Genomic DNA, 6,661 nt, shown 5'->3' on the forward strand with positions numbered 1-6,661 from the left:
CCAATTCACAGGCGATAGAAAAATAAAGCAGACCCCCCAGGATATAGCGGCTTTTGTAAAAATGCTGCGATTTCTACAAAAGTGCCGATTTCGCGGGCCCTTTTGGAAAAATCGCAGCATTTTTACAAAACTGCCGATTTCGCTGCAAATCGCGATATCCTGGAGGGTCTGACTACTTCCATAGCTGTAGTGCAGCGGCCAGGGCACATGACTTCACAGCATAAGACACACAGTCTGGGCTCACACTTTAATCCCTGAGTCCCTTAGCAGCATCAGTCTCTACGCAATACCTCACTAAATTTCCGTAGCCCAGCACTTTCACACCAGTAGGAGTGAATGCTTCGCTTCGCACCCACTCTGTAGCACACCCTAAACATCCCACAGAGGTTACAGTGCTCCTACCCTCCTCTTTCCTACTTTTTTTTGCAATTTGTTCCCCTTACTTGCTTCAACTGAATCACAAAATGGGGCCAACACTTCCTAGTCGCAACTGCTCGCAGCCAATAAGTAGCAAGCTCGTACTCGTAACGCCTCAGCCAATCAGATGGCAGAATTCCCAAATATTGATTTCTGTAAATTTCAATATTTCTCAAAAACTACTGAACGGATTTACATCAAATAAACAAAAATGTGCTTTCTAGACCAAGACCCTTCTCCCTGCCACATTTGGGGTAATTCCGTTCACCTGTTCAACCTGTAGCCTTATCTAAAGTTTCCTATGGAAATTAACATAGAGAAAACAAGGTTTGGGACCCCATGTTTTTTCTAGGCCCCCCCTTGATGAATCACTCCCAAACTTTCAACAGAGGAGCTGATATGAACAAAGAATTAGTTTGGAAAATTTCATGAAAATTCATCAAACGACGCCAAGGTTATAAGAAAAACAAAAAATGCTTTTCCTATGGAAACTTGGTCCTAACTATAACTACCTACTGGCGACCGCCAGTAAGAAATATACATACATATTTCTCATTGGCCAAAGGCAAACATTTTTTGGGCCTCCAAAATGCACACATTACCAAAGTACTTCCTGGCACTGAAGGGAACGTGTGTATGGATGTGCTCCTTGTGAAAGAGCGGCATTGTGTAACTCATAGTGAAGCCGCCAGCGGCTGAAGTGGACTGCTCCCTTGCCCCTTGATGCAATCAATCAATCAATCAATCAACAACATTTGTAAAGTGCACTATTCACCCGTGAGGGTCTCCAGGCGATGGGGGGATGGGAGAGCAGTGCTGCTACTGCTCGAACAGCCTGGTCTTGAGGAGTCTCCTGAAGGTCAGCAGGTCCTGGGTCTGCCACAGGTGGATGGGGAGGGTGCCCGTGTCTTGGCGGCGAGGGGGGAGAACGATCTGTCGTCGGTGGTCACTCTTCGGCTGTGGGGGATGGTAGCAAGGGCAAGGTCAGTGAAGCGGAGCTGGTGGTCTGGGGTGTAGAAGGTGAGTCGTCTGTTGAGGTATGCTGGTCCGGCGTTGTGGAGTGCTTTGTGAGCGTGGGTGAGAAGTTTGAAGGTGATCCTTTTGTTGACGGGGAGCCTGTGCAGTTCTCTCAGGTGGGGTGTGATGTGGCTGTGGTGGGGGATGCCATGGATGAGGCGTGCAGAGGCGTTCTGTATGCGTTGTTGTCGATTCAGGAGTTTGGTCGATGTTCCTGCATAGAGAGCGGTGCAGTAGTCCAACCTGCTGCTGACGAGGGCCTGGGTGACCGACCTTCTGGTTTCAGTGGGGATCCATCTGTAGATTTTGCAGAGAATGCGGAGGGTGTTGAAGCAGGAGGATGAGATGGCGTTGACTTGTTGGGTCATGCATAGCAATGAGTCGAGAATGAACCCCAGGTTGCGTGCGTGGTCGGTGGGCGTCAGTGCAGCTCCTAGTGTGGCCGGCCAACAGGAGCCGTCCCAGGTGGAGGCGGTGGAGCCGAGTATGAGGACCACCGTCTTGTCCGAGTTCAGTTTCAGGCAGCTGTTCTTCATCCATTCAGCGACAGCCTTCTTTCCTTCTTGGAGGTTGGGTTTGATGGTGACAGGATCCTTGGTGAGGGAGAGGATCAGCTAGGTGTCGTCGGCGTAGGAGATGATGTTGAGGTTGTGCAGTCGGGCTGCTTGGGCCGGGGGTGCCATGTAGACGTTGAACAGAGGGAGGATCCTTGAGGTACGCCGCAGATGATCTTGGAGGCTTTGGATCGGAAAGGCGGGAGGCGGACACTCTGGGTTCTGGCAGAGAGGAAGGAGGTGGTCCATTCCAGAGCCTTGTTTTGGATCCCTGCATTGTGGAGGCGGGTGTGTAGGGTGCGCTGGCAAACTGTGTTGAAGGCGGCTGAGATGTCCTGGAGGATGAGGGCCGGGGTCTCACCGTTGTCCAGGAGGGCCCTGATGTCGTCGGTGGCGGCGATGAGGGCGGTTTCATAACTGTGGTTGCTGTGGAACCCGGACTGGGATGGGTCCAGGATGTTATTCACCCTGAGGTGGCGGGTCAGTTGTCCGTTGACGATCTTCTCAATGACCTTAGCAGGGAACGTGAGCAGGGAGATGTGCCGGAAGTTCTTGAGGTCTCTTGGGTCTGCCTTGGGTTTCTTGAGTAGGGCAATGATCTCGGAGTGCTTTCAGTTCTCTGGGAAGTTTGCAGTCTTGAAGGAGGTGTTGATGACCTTGCATAGATGGGGTGCGATAGTGGCGCTGGCTTTGTTGAAGATGTGGTGTGGGCAGGGGTTTGACGGGGAGCCGGAATGGATGGTGCTCATCATTTTGATGGTGTCGTCGTCATTCATGTTGATCCAGACGAGCAGGGGGTTGATGTGGATGTTGGCTGGGGGGTCTGAGGTGTTGGTGGCTGTCAAGGTGGTCTCGTTGTTGAAGCTGTTCTGGATGTCTGCGATCTTGCAGTGGAAGAAGGTGGCTACGGAGTTGCACAGGTCTTGCAATGGTGGGATGTTGTTGGGTTTGGAGCTGGGGTTGGAGAGTTCTTTCACGATGTTGAAGAGCTCTTTGCTGTTGTGTGCGTTGTTGTCGAGGCGGTTTTTGTCGGAGGCTCTTTTGATGTATCCGATGAGTGGGGTGACGAATGGGCGAGCGGGGGAGCCACAGGGGACGCAGCAGAGGGAAAGCAGGTGAAAGCAAGGGCACCGGGATCACAGAAGGCAAAACAAGGGGGCAGAGAGGTAACATAGGAAAAACGAAGGAGACAAAATACACAAGGCAGCAATACAAAATTACACAAGGCAGCAATACAAAAAATACAGCAGTGCCGGCTTACTGAGGCAGAGGGGTCTCCAACCTGCGGCGGCAGCGATGTCAAGCAGCAGAGACATAGTCACACTGGTGGAGCTGTACAGCGTGGGGGAGCGACCTGCCTGAAGACAGGGTCAAGGGTCGCTCTCCTCACCGCGCAGTGGCCGCCATAGAAGAGGAGGAGGGAGGGTGGAGAAGCTGGGAGGCGGGATAGGGGCGACAAATGGGTGAGCAGGGGGGCGAGCAGCAGGGGATGCAGCAGCGGGAAAGAGGGTGAAGGCAAGGGCAACGGGGTCACAGAAGGCAAAATAAGGGGCCACAGAGGTAATGGAGGAAAATAAAGGAGACAAAATACACAAGGCAGCAATACAAAAAATACAGCAGTACCGGCCTACCGAGGCAGAGGGGCCTCGAACCTGCAGCAGCGGTGGAGTCGAGAAGCAGAGACACACCGTCACACTGGTGGAGCTGTGCGGCGTGGGGGAGCGACCTGCCTGAAGACAGGGTCAAGGGTCTCTCTGTGCGGTTTAGAGCCCGGGCAGTACTCCACGAGACCATATAGCAGCGCGCTGGAGTACAGCTACTAAACCACCCACCCATTCTGTGCGATTTGGAGCCCGCGCAAAGCTTCACAAAACCACATAGCAGCGCACTGGAGTACTGCTACTAAACCACCCGGACCCACTTTGTGTGGTTTGGAGCCTGCGCAGAGCTCCACGACACCACATAGCAGCACACTGGAGTACTGCTACTAAACCACCTGGACCCACTCTGTGTGGTTTGGAGCCTGCGCAGAGCTCCACGACATCACATAGCAGCGCGCTGGAGTACTGCTACTAAACCACCCAGACCCACTCTATGTGGTTTGGAGCTCGTGCTGAGCTCCTCGACACCACATCGCTGTGCGCTGGAGTACTGCTACTAAACCACCGACCCACTCTATGCGGATTGGAGGCTGCGCCGAGCTCCACGACACCACATAGCAGCGCACTGGAGTACTGCTACTAAACCACCGACCCTTCTCTGTGAGGGGTGTGGGGGACACAGATGGAAAGTTGAAGCAATGGATTACTCGGCAGCAAACACCAGTTTGTGAACTTAGAGCTCATGGAAAAATGCCAAGGTGTGTGTGGGCACAACAGGGGTCTGAAAAAGAGCCTGGAGGCAGCATGGGGGGCGTAGGGGGTGCAGTTGGTTTGTGACCCTGAGGCAGCCTGGGGGGCGGGGGGGTCAGTACTTTCCTAGAGGAGAGGAGGGAAGCAAGAGTGTGCGGGGTGCCCCCTACCCAGTGGGAAGAGGTGGGTAACAGGAGGCGGAGACCACCGTGGGCAGCATGGGGGTCCTCCCGTGACTAGGAGTGGGCGACCACCCAACACCAGCGCTGCTGTGGGTGTCAGAGCGCGAGTGCGGGGTTCTGATGGGGGCATCTGCTGATCTTTTAGTTACAGATGTCCTTTCAAACTCGGCTTCGCGCTGTGACGCGTGCAGTGAAGGGTTAACACTGCGAGGGCTCCCGGGCTGTGCAATGTAATGTTGTGACCGCACAGTTGCGGTCTAGTTGATTAGCGTACGTAGACGTACGCACACGCGGTGGCGCACGGCGCCGCGTAGATTATATAAATAAAGGTGGGCGTGTCCCCGGGTTGGTCGGGACCACGCGACAAACGGAACAAGGTGTCCGCGTGAGTCCTTAATGGCGCGCCCTCAGCCTGCGCGCCCTCCAGGTCTTAGAACCTGACAATGGCGACGAGGGGTGTTTGACCCCACGCTGTGCCCCCCGCACAGCCTTCACCAGATCGACGATCCGGCCCAGGTTCACTTCACTGCCCCGCCTGGCCCGGCGAGGCCCTGGCCGTGACCCGTGTGAGGACAGGTGACTGGAACCACCTCGGAGTCGCCCTGCCTCATGATCTCGCAGCGCCCCCTGGTCATAGCGCATGCCGTTTTTGGCTCGCGAGAGCGGCGCGCGTCGTCGCTGATCAGCAACACGTGCCCAGCAGCGACTGCCCGGCCAGTGGCGCCCATCACCACGTGGAGGAGCCTCGCCTCTCGCAGAGCACAGCGCCCCTAGTGGAGCTTCCAGTGCCCGCGCAACGATGACGACCATCCCCCCAATCGAGCCCTTCGTGATCGACGGCGCGCCTGCATCCTTGGCGCCAAGATGGAAGGACTGGACGGAGCGCCTCAACTTCTACTTCGAAGGTGCGGGGACAGCAAGGGACCGCCGCCGAGCACTCCTCCTGCACCTAGGAGGTAAGGACATTCACCGTATCTACAAGACGCTGACGGAAGCCACGCCACACACCTACGTCACGCTCCTGCAAGCGCTTAACGCCTACTTCGAACCCATGGTCAGCAAAGACTACAACCGCTTCCTCTTTCGCCAGGCCCGGCAGGAGGCAGATGAGTCGCTTGATGCCTTCCACGGGAGATTGATGGAGCTCGCTAGCACCTGCGGATTCAGGGAGGAGCAAGAAGAAATACGTGGTCAGATAATCCAGAATATGTATTCTTCCGATCTCAGGGTCAAAATTCTCCAGGAAGATGGGAAACCCCTGGCGGAGATCCTGAAACTAGGCCGCTCCAAGGAACTATCGAAGGCGAGAGCCTCGCACATGGAGGCTGCACTACACAGACCGGCTAAAAGCGAACAATCCAACGTCGCTGAACAAGTGCATGTTGTCCGCCCCAAACAAAGGTCATTCGGAGGGAAGAAGCCACCGGAAAGGCGGAAGGAGTGTGGATACTGTGGAGGCACACCTCACAGAGCAAAAGACTGCCCGGCGAATGGCAAGAAATGCAGCGCGTGTGGGCGATGGAACCACTTCGCATCGGTATGCAGGTCCTCGAAACCGAAGACGGAGGCAGCGCACGCCATAAGAGACAGCCCCGATAGTGAAGATATGGATGACGATGTCCATGACTACCCCGTACATTATGTGTTTGCCATCGATCAGCCGGCCAGGAAGAAGAAGCGCCTCCCGAAGTGCCGCATAAGGGTGAACCAACAAGAGGTGAGAGCCACTATAGACACAGGGGCCTCCATCGAGTTAATGGCAGCAGACGTGTACAACCAACTGCGGGACAAGCCAACCCTGAGCAAAGCAAAGATCCGAGTGTTCGCCTACGGACAGAAAACCCCGATACCTCTCATCGGGTGCTTCCAAACGGACATCTGTCACCTAGACAGGACGGTTCCTTCCACCGTATATGTGACAAAAGAAGGGAGTGGCATGCTACTTAGCGGAAAAGCCGCCGAGGAACTTCAACTCATATTCTACGCCATGGCTGTCCTAGAAGACGAACTCGATACCATCATCGAAGAATTTGACGACATGTTCAGGGGCATCGGGTGCCTGAAAGGGAAAGAAGTTTCGCTGCACATTGACCCGTCTATCCAACCAGTGGCACTCCGGCACCGGAGAATTGCCTTCCAC

This window comes from Lissotriton vulgaris, chromosome 6 (genome assembly GCF_964263255.1).
Source record: "Lissotriton vulgaris chromosome 6, aLisVul1.2, whole genome shotgun sequence".
NCBI lineage: Eukaryota > Metazoa > Chordata > Amphibia > Caudata > Salamandridae > Lissotriton > Lissotriton vulgaris.